We start from the raw sequence: 10,009 nt of genomic DNA on the forward strand, positions 1-10,009 counted from the left end.
AATGTCGAACACATCTTTAATTTTACTTGGCACTGCTAACATCCAGATATAGTAGTATGAAATTCGAAAACTACTTTTTGATTAAAATTTGTAATTTATTTATTATTATGTGACGCTGTTGGTTCTGGTTGTGCAGTCACTTTTGATTAAGTAGTTGTATAAGTTTCGAAAACTACTTTGAATAATTTCACTTATTTTCTGGGACGCTGTTTGTTTTGATAGCACAGTCACGTGTTGAGAGCTTATTAAAAACAAGAAAGGAAAGCTAACTTCGGGCGGAGCCGAAGTTTATATACCCTTGCAGTTTAAACCGGATATATGTCGCAAACATCGGATATAGTTGGCCGATCCTTTGAGAATATGAATATATAATCTAATTTATTACAATACAAAATCTAAAAAAAGTCTCAAGCTTCTATCTTCAAAAGTACCAAAGTTGGTATTTCTACCAAAAACCATTTCCGATCGTTCAGTTATATGGCAGTTATAAGATATAGTCGGCCGATCGTTATGAAATTTGGTAGGTCGGATTAACTGACCAAGAATATAATCTGTACCAAGTTCCAGCTTTCTATCTTCAAAAACACGAAAGTTGGGTCATTTCCGATCGTTCAGTTATATGACAGCTATAGGATATAGTCGGCCGATCCTTACAAAATTTGGCATGTCGTATTATTTTGCCAAAAATAGCGCTCGTGTAAAATTTTAACTCTCTAACTCTAAAAACACCGAAGTTATACCATTTCCGATCAATCAGTTATATGGCAGCTATAGGATATAGTCGGCCGATCCGGGCCGTTCCGACTTATATACTGCGTGCAAAGGAAAGAAGGGTGTGTGCAAAGTTTCAAGTCGCTAGCTTTAAAACTGAGAGACTAGTTCGCGTAGAAACAGACAGACAGACGGACAGACGGACATGCTCATATCAACTCAGGAGGTGATCCTGATCAAGAATATATATACTTTATAGGGTCGGAGATGTCTCCTTCACTGTGTTGCACACTTTTGACCAAAATTATAATACCCTCTGCAAGGGTATAAAAATTTAGTAAATGATCAGACCGCCAGCTATTTCGAATCCGTATTGTTGTAGTTGCTCCTTTTATTTTCAAGAAGAAAAATAAATGGTCGGACCGCCAGTTTACTGCAGATTTAATAAAAAAGACTAGATCACAGCAAAAACAAAACACAGCAAAGAATAATGATTGAATAATGACTATTATTATTGAAATCATATTGTTGTTATTGCTGGATTCAACTAGGTGGTGTCTTTTTATTTTCACGGTAGATTAAAAAGCTTTAATGAGGCTGACGAAGTATTAGTGCAGCTTGATGTATTCACATATTCAAATAGAGATGCATTATCAGAGAGATCAATTCACATAGTATGAGTAATGCAGCGTGGTGGCTAGCAATTGATTGATGTATTGGTGCCATGTATGATTCAGTTGGATGTATTAGCAGTGGTGGATTTACGTAGTGTCAACACAGATAAAATACAGATGCAATAATGCAGTGAATTGGCTGTTTGTGTGTAATCTGCCATATACACAGAACAGGCACATTATAGTAGTGTGCGCACATTAAAAAGCTCACATGGAACATTTTTAAAATAGGTTAAAAATTGGTTGTGAAAATTAAAATTATAAGCGCACACTATACATAAATAACATATAACTTTTGCCACAACGCGTATGATTCAATTTATTCCAGCTTGGTAGGGTTTGGCATTCACTTTGAGATAATTTGGATGTGCACGTGGCGGATTTGCGTATGGGAATAAAATCTTTCACATTATTCAATTTTCCACATAATAATTAGCCACAGTCAAAACTTCTTTTCAATGCATGCCTGCGATGGGCACCAATTGGACTGTTTCCGCTACTAGAGCGGGTTCAGCTTTTTATTTGTTTAACGTACAGTAATTACTTATACTAATACATTTTATACAAATATTAACTAATATAGAAAGCAATTAACAACAGGCTTATATATGTAAATGAATCATTAACAGTCATGTGAGAAGTGCAGGAATTCATTTTGAAATAACATTAAAGAATAATACAAATGGATTTACAAGAATGACTTTAATTTATACAGGCTTAATATAGAAATTACCTAAATTACCTATTACCTAAATCCTGGAGGCCAAATCAGAGGTCAGAGGGCTGGGATGATAAAGATTGAATTGGAGAGCCGATACCCAATGGCAAAGTAGTTTGTTGGAGGCTACCGCAGAAGTTAGGAGATTAGGTATCCGATAGATTGGAAAATCGCAGATGTATGTAAGTGTATCCGGGCAACTTGGTTTTTCAATGCATGCCTGCGATGGGCACCAATAGGACTGTTTCCGCTTCTAGAGCGGGTACAGCTTTTTATTTGTTTAACGTACAGTAATTACTTATACTAATACATTTTATACAAATATTAACTAATATAGGAAGCAATTAACAACAGGCTTATATATATAAATGAATCACTAACAGTCATGTAAACATTCAGGAACAAAATTTAGATTAACATTAAAGAATAATACAGATGGATTTGCTAGAGTGATTAAAATTTATACAGATTTAATATAAAAAATTTAATATTGACTAAGAAAGTAAAATCCAAACTTCGACCTGAATCCTGGAGGCCAAATCAGAGGTCAGAGAGCTGGGATAATGAAGTTAGAATTGGAGAGCCAGTACACCATGGCGAAGTAGTTGGTTGGGAGATGCCACAGGAGTAAAAAGATTAGGTGTCCAATACTCGAAGATTGAAGATTAGGTAATTAGAATTCACAGATGTATACAGGTGAGATCAAGTAGCTTGGTCGCATAGGATTAACAGCAGTACAGATGTGTAACAGATTCATTAAGTAGAAGCAGCAGATTCGTGATAATAAATATTTACAGCATTGAGTGTAACGTCCAAGCAGTGATTTACAGTCCTGAGGGCCAAGTCAGTAATCACACACAAGGAGGTGGAGAAAGTATTGGAAAGCCAGTGCACCAAGGCGAAGTATCAGGATAAGACATCTAATAGCTGAGTCAAATAGTTAATAGCCAGAAGAGGGTACCTGAGATTATAAAGAGTAGTTAAAAAAGGGAAAGGTATGGCTTTACTGCCTTTCCCGACAAATCAGTGTCATATGTATTTTATTAGTTTAAGTTTGCCTGACCAGTCAAGAGTCAGATAGTCCAAATGCTTAGCAACAAATTGCTGAAATAACTGGGAACTTTTTTTTTTTTTTTTTTTTTTATATTGTATTTGTTATGTTTATTGATCGTGGTTGTTTGGCTGTTCTCGCTGAAGCCTCTCAGGCTGGCTGGCTCGTCGCGTCCCGCCCGGTCGATCGCTAGGCACGTCCGCAGCCCACGACGCTCAAACTGGAGTGGGCGGGAGAGCGGGAGAGCGGGGCAGCGCAGCCAATACCACTACGACTCATTACCTAGGTGGCAACATTTTTGCGTAGGGTAGGTCATGGCAGACTGCGCTGCCACCGCGCCAGACCAGCAATTACAGAGTTTTAATTTTAACATGGCAAATTAAAATTAAGTGGCAGGATTAAAATTAACAATGGCAAAATTATAACATGGCAAATTAAGCAAACATGAGAAATTAAGCAAATACATGACAAAAAAAAACAAATTAACATGGCAAAATAAAGAATGGCAAAACAAAAATTAACATGGCAAATTAGAAATTCAAATTAAAATTACAAACAAAATGAAAAGATCGTCCTGCGATCAAATTAACTTACAAATTCCATGATGTTTACTAATTATGAATTGCATTAAAGTTAAAACCAACAATCAGCATGGCGGGGCAGGTATCTTTGGCAGGTCATCAAAGGCTGGGTCACTGGCTGATGAGAGGGGCGCAGGCATCTTAGCCGCACGTGGCTGGGTCCTCCATAGATGGGTAATCGATGGCTTGATCAGGTGGCACGGTCATAAGGGCCGCGCCTGGCTGGGTCCACCGCAGACAAGTCATTAATAGCAGACTCATCTGGGCACGGTCAATGGGGCCGCGCGTGGCTGGGTCCTTCGCAGACAAGTCAATAATGGTAGACTCATCTGGGCACGGTCAATGGGGCCGCGCATGGCTGGGTCCTTTGCAGATGGGTCAACGATGGCTTGATCAAGTGGGCACGGTCATAATGGCCGCGCGTGGCTGGGTCCTTCGCAGATGGATCAACAGTGGCTTGTTCATCTGGGCACGGTCAATGGGGCCGCGCGTGGCTGGGTCCTCCACAGATGGATCAACAGTGGCTTGTACATCTGGGCACGGTCAATGGGGCCGCACGTGGCTGGGTCCTCCATAGATGGGTCATCGATGGCTTGATCAGGTGGCACGGTCATAAGGGCCGCGCGTGGCTGGGTCCACCGCAGACAAGTCATTAATGGCAGACTCATCTGGGCACGGTCAATGGGGCCGCGCGTGGCTGGATCCTTCGCAGACAAGTCAATAATAGTAGACTCATCTGGGCACGGTCAATGGGGCCGCGCATGGCTGGGTCCTTTGCAGATGGATTAACAGTGGCTTGTTCATCTGGGCACGGTCAATGGGGCCGCGCGTGGCTGGGTCCTCCACAGATGGATCAACAGTGGCTTGTTCATCTGGGCACGGTCAATGGGACCGCGCGTGGCTGGGTCCTTCACAGATGGATTAACAGTGGCTTGTTCATCTGGGCACGGTCAATGGGGCCGCGCGTGGCTGGGTCCTCCATAGATGGATCAACAGTGGCTTGTACATCTGGGCACGGTCAATGGGGCCGCGCGTGGCAGGGTCCTCCACAGATGGGTCAACAGTGGCTGTCTCATCTCGGCACGGTCATTGAAGCCGCGCGTGGCTGGGTCATCCACAGATGGGCCAAAGTTGGAAGGCTCATCTGCGCACAGGTATTGTAGCCGATGGTCAGGTATTGTAGCCGATTATTGATGGTCCGTAAACAGAATGGAAGGCTCATCTGAGCACGGTCGTTTGGGCCGCGCATGGCTGGTACATCCACAGATGGGCCAAGGTTCGCAGGCTCATCTGGGCACGGGCATTGGAGCCGCACGTGGCTGGGTCATCCACAGATGGGCCAAAGTTGGAAGGCTCATCTGGGCACAGGTATTGTAGCCGCGCATGGCTTGAGTCATCCTTCAGTTGGCCAAGGTTGGCAGGCTCATCTGGGCACGGTCGTTCTTGCCGCGCGTGGCAGGGATTGTCGATGGCTGATTCATCTGGGCAAGGTCGTTTGGGCCGCACGTGGCTGGGTCATCCATCTGCTGGGCCAAAAATGGCAGACGTAACTGGGCACGGTCGTTGAGGCCACACATGGCTGGGTCCTCCTGGTTAGACTGTCGATGGCTGGCTCATCTGGGCGCAGCCATAGGGCCGCGAGTGGCTGGTTCATTGATGACATGATTCAGAGGGCGCTTAAAGGCGCATGTGGCTGGATCTTCTTTGGCATGACTAAACACCCGCGGCGCAGGCTTGATGGCAATTCGTGTCTGGCTCAAACTTGGATGGTTCATTGATGACATGATTCAGAGGGCGCTTAAGGCGCATATGGCTGGATCCTCCTTAGTTGGAAGCGATGGCAGGATCTTGCCTTCAGGTCAATCAAAGAAATTACAGGCATTACAAGAATTTCAAGGCAGGTGAGCCTGTAATGAGAGAGATTGTTAGACAAATTGCATTATGGCAGGACCACGCTATGGTGCATGAAGAACATTGCGCGTAAACATTGAAACGCAATTGGATCAGCGAAAGCTGATCAAAGATCGACTGAAAGGCCACATTATATAGGATTCATGGCTAGCTCATTGATCGACACGAACTATAAGGCTCCTATGGCTGGTGCATAGCTGATAGCCAAAACCTTGGCTGGGGCAAACTCGGCATGGGCTAGTGGGCCGAGTGTGGCAGATTCGTACTTGGCATAAAGTATATGTGCCTAATATGGCTGGTGCAGATATGGGTGCCGCGCATGGCTGGGAAAACGTGGATTGGATCGCCAATGGCTGGCGCATCTGGGCACGGTCGGTATGGCCGCGCATGGCTGGGTCCTCCTGGCTAGGATCAACGATGGCTGGTTCATCTGGGCACGGTCGTTTGGAACACGCGTGTCTGGGTCATCCAACAGGTGGGACAAAAGTGGAAGGCACAACTGGGCACGGTTATTGCGGCCACGCATGGCTGGGTCCTCCTGGCTAGGATTGACGATGGCTGGCTCATCTGGGCATGGTCGTTTTGGTCGTTTTTGCTCATCAGGGCACGGTCATTAAAGCCGCGCGTGGCTGGGTCATCCTGGCTAAGATTAACGATGGCTGGCTCATCTGGGCACGGTCGCTAGGGCCGCGCGTGGCTGGGTTATCCAACAGTTGGGCCAAAAATGGCTGGCTCAACTGGGCACGGTTATTGTGGCCGCGCATGGCTAAGTCCTCCTGGCTAGGATTGTCGATGGCTGGCTCATCTGGGCACGAGCATTGGGGCCGCATGTGGCTGGGTCCTCCAGGTTTGAATTGTTAATGGCTGGCTATCTGGGCACAGTCGTTTTGGGCCGCGCGTGGCTGGGTCCTCCATAGATGGGTCAACAGTGGCTGGTTCATCTGGGCACGGTCAATGGGGCCGCGCGTGGCTGGGTCCTTCGCAGACAAGGCATAATGGCAGACTTATCTGGGCACGGTCGTAAGGGCCGCGCGTGGCTGGGTCCTCCGAAGACAAATCGTTAGAGGCAGACTCATCTGGGCGCAGTCGTAAGCCGCACATGGCTGGGTCCACCGCTGACAAGTCAACAATGGCTGGTTCATCAGGGCGCAGTCTTTGTGTTTTCAATGCATGCCTGCGATGGGCACCAATAGCACTGTTACCGCTGCTAGAGCGGGTTCAGCTTTTTATTTGTTTAACATACAGTAACTACTTATACTAGTACATTTTATACAAATATTAAATAAAGGTACGAAGCAATTATTAACAGGCTTATATGTAAATGAATCACTAACAGAAATGTAAACATTCAAGAACAAAATTTGGAGTAACATTGAATAATAATATAAACGGATTCATTAGAGTGACTTAAATTTATACAGGCTTAATAAAAGATGAATACAAAATCAGAATTAATTAAGTTAAAAATTGTTTCATATGAATTTAGCGTCCAAGCGCCATCCTATAAACCTGGTGGCCAAGCAGAGGTCAAGCGCCAGGAAACAGAAAAGTGTAGTGAAAAGCCGGTACGCAGCGGCAGAGTAACAAGATAGTAGCTGCTTCTAAAGCTAGGACACAGGTGCAAACAGGAGTCACAAGTGAGCATAAACATAAATGGGCAACATATATAAATAACATTGAATCAACATATTTAAGGAGTCAAGAAATTTGTGGAATAATAACTAAGTAGTAGCTGTAGAATATTTTATAGTAGTAAAAAATCAGAATTAATTAAGTTATAAATTGTTTCATATGAAATTAGCGTCCAAGCGCCAGCCTATAAACCTGGTGGCCAAGCAGAGGTCAAGCGCCAGGAAATAGAAAAGTGTAGTGAAAAGCCGGTACGCAGCGGCGGAGTAACAAGATAGTAGCTGCTTCTAAAGGTAAGACACAGGTGCAAACAGGAGTCACAAGTGAGCGTAAACATAAATGGGCAAGATATATAAATAACATTGAATCAACATATTTAAGGAGTCAAGAAATTTGTGGAATAATAACTAAGTAGTAGCAGCGGCAAGTACATTTTTGTATGAACGTAGCGTCAAGGCACCGACCTATGTTCCTGGTGGCCAAATCAGAGGTCCAGCGTCGAGAAGATGGGGAATGTATTGAAAAGCCGGTGCTCCAGAGCGGAAGAAATTCGTAGACGTCTGTAGTTTGAATTCGTCAGGAATGAGTGAAGGAATAAAGTCACATATTGATGATTTTTTTTAATGGCTTTAAGAAGATAGAGTAGTAGCTGAATGAAATAAGGTATTAAAAGTTTTTATAGTATTTTATTCGAACGTAGCGTCCAGATGCCGTCTTGTGTTCCTGGTGGCCAAATCAGTAGTCCGGCTCCGGAAGACAAATCCCCGACAAATCAGTGTCATAAGTATCTTATTAGTTTGAGTTTGCCTGACCAGTCAAGAGTCAGATAGTGTTTCCAAATCCAAATGCTTAGCAACAAGTTGCTGAAATAACTGGGAACAGTGTTTCCAACAAGAATCCAAATTCTATGAATAATTCAATATACACTAATTGGTCTCATTCTAACAACAGAGTAGAGGGCATAGGTTTGTATATGTGAATGGCGTGAAGAAGAAGAAAATTTTCCGTGGCCATTATTGTTTACTATTGGTAAGCGTGGAGGCGTGAAAAGTAAAACATTCATACTTATATTGAATTTATGGAAGCATGACAAATATGTTGTGGCTAATTCCTTTTTTATAATTGCAATCCAGCAGAAGTAGTCAAGGGTCCTTGGCGTATCCAGCCATATCATCATTGAAGTGGACAGACAGCCTTGGTAATACAGGTAGGTGAGCAGATGATTTTGATTTCTATATTCCAGATTTGGCCAGATTAATCTTGGGGTTCATGAGTCAACTCAATTGAGGTTGAGAATACAAAGTGCACCTTGGCAGTGGCTACATCACAATTCCTTGCAAGAAGCCGCAGGGTAAGCAGTGCACAACGAAATTGGAGCACTGTTTTGAATCTGTCAACAACGCGCATGGTCATCCATTGGTTAGTGTTTCAGACAGTAAATACAGTCATATTAATGCTAAAGAATGTGGACACTGAAGAGCTACTAGTGGAATCCGAGAGACAGCATACAAATTATTTGAAGAAGGTATAGTAAATTATGTTTTTCCTGTATTAATCAAAGTCGTGATAATGATTCAAAACATTTACAATTAGCAGTATCTAACTGGCTGACCCATCAACAAGAGCTGCTAGAGCAGGTGGCGGAAACACACCCGGAAACAGTGAAGTCATGAACAAGCACTGAATATGTTTCGACCGATTCCTGATTTCTGGAACATTCCCCAGCGCGCAGCAGCACCACAAAGGAGTCCGGAGACAGTGGAATCTCAAACAAGCACTGAATAATACTGGCCAATTCCTGATTTACTGTGCCTATTTCCAGCGCATAGCAGCACCACTAAGAGTCCTCCAGAATAATGTATTAACCATAACGTCGAGGGATGCATCAAAGGATCCCATTCCGTTTTAAAATGCTCACTTTTCACACAGATTATTTATTAATCCAAATTCCTTGTTTTAAATCAAACTATTGTTCAATTTAAAAGTATGATAAAGTAGGAGATGATTCGGAAAAGTAAAACGGTTGTAATTGTTGTGAAAGTAGCTGCCGCAGTGGAAGAGAATATTTGTAAATTTGTTCTATTTGAATCCTTGTTTTAAGTCAAACTATTGTTCAATTAAAATATAATAAAGTAGAAGATGATCCGGAAAAGTAAAACGGTTGCTATTGTTGTGGGAGTAGTTGCCGCAGTGGAAGAATATTTGTAAATTTGTTCTATTTGAATTTAGGTATATTCAAGCAAGGCTGGAGGTCTGCCGCTGAGTTCAGTGCGTGCTTCGACAACAGATTTAATATTGCGCAGGTCATGTATGTCTAACAGATTTAGGAGTTTTACAGGTTTAGAGATTTCTAAATTAGTAATTGCGTGCAGAAGTTAGGAGATTAGGTATCCGATAGATTGGAAAATCGCAGATGTATGTAAGTGTATCCGGGCAACTTGGTTTTTCAATGCATGCCTGCGATGGGCACCAATAGGACTGTTTCCGCTTCTAGAGCGGGTACAGCTTTTTATTTGTTTAACGTACAGTAATTACTTATACTAATACATTTTATACAAATATTAACTAATATAGGAAGCAATTAACAACAGGCTTATATATATAAATGAATCACTAACAGTCATGTAAACATTCAGGAACAAAATTTAGATTAACATTAAAGAATAATACAGATGGATTTGCTAGAGTGATTAAAATTTATACAGATTTAATATAAAAAATTTAATATTGACTA

The sequence above is a fragment of the Drosophila bipectinata genome, chromosome 4 (genome assembly GCF_030179905.1).
Source record: "Drosophila bipectinata strain 14024-0381.07 chromosome 4, DbipHiC1v2, whole genome shotgun sequence".
Classification (NCBI taxonomy): Eukaryota; Metazoa; Arthropoda; class Insecta; order Diptera; family Drosophilidae; genus Drosophila; species Drosophila bipectinata.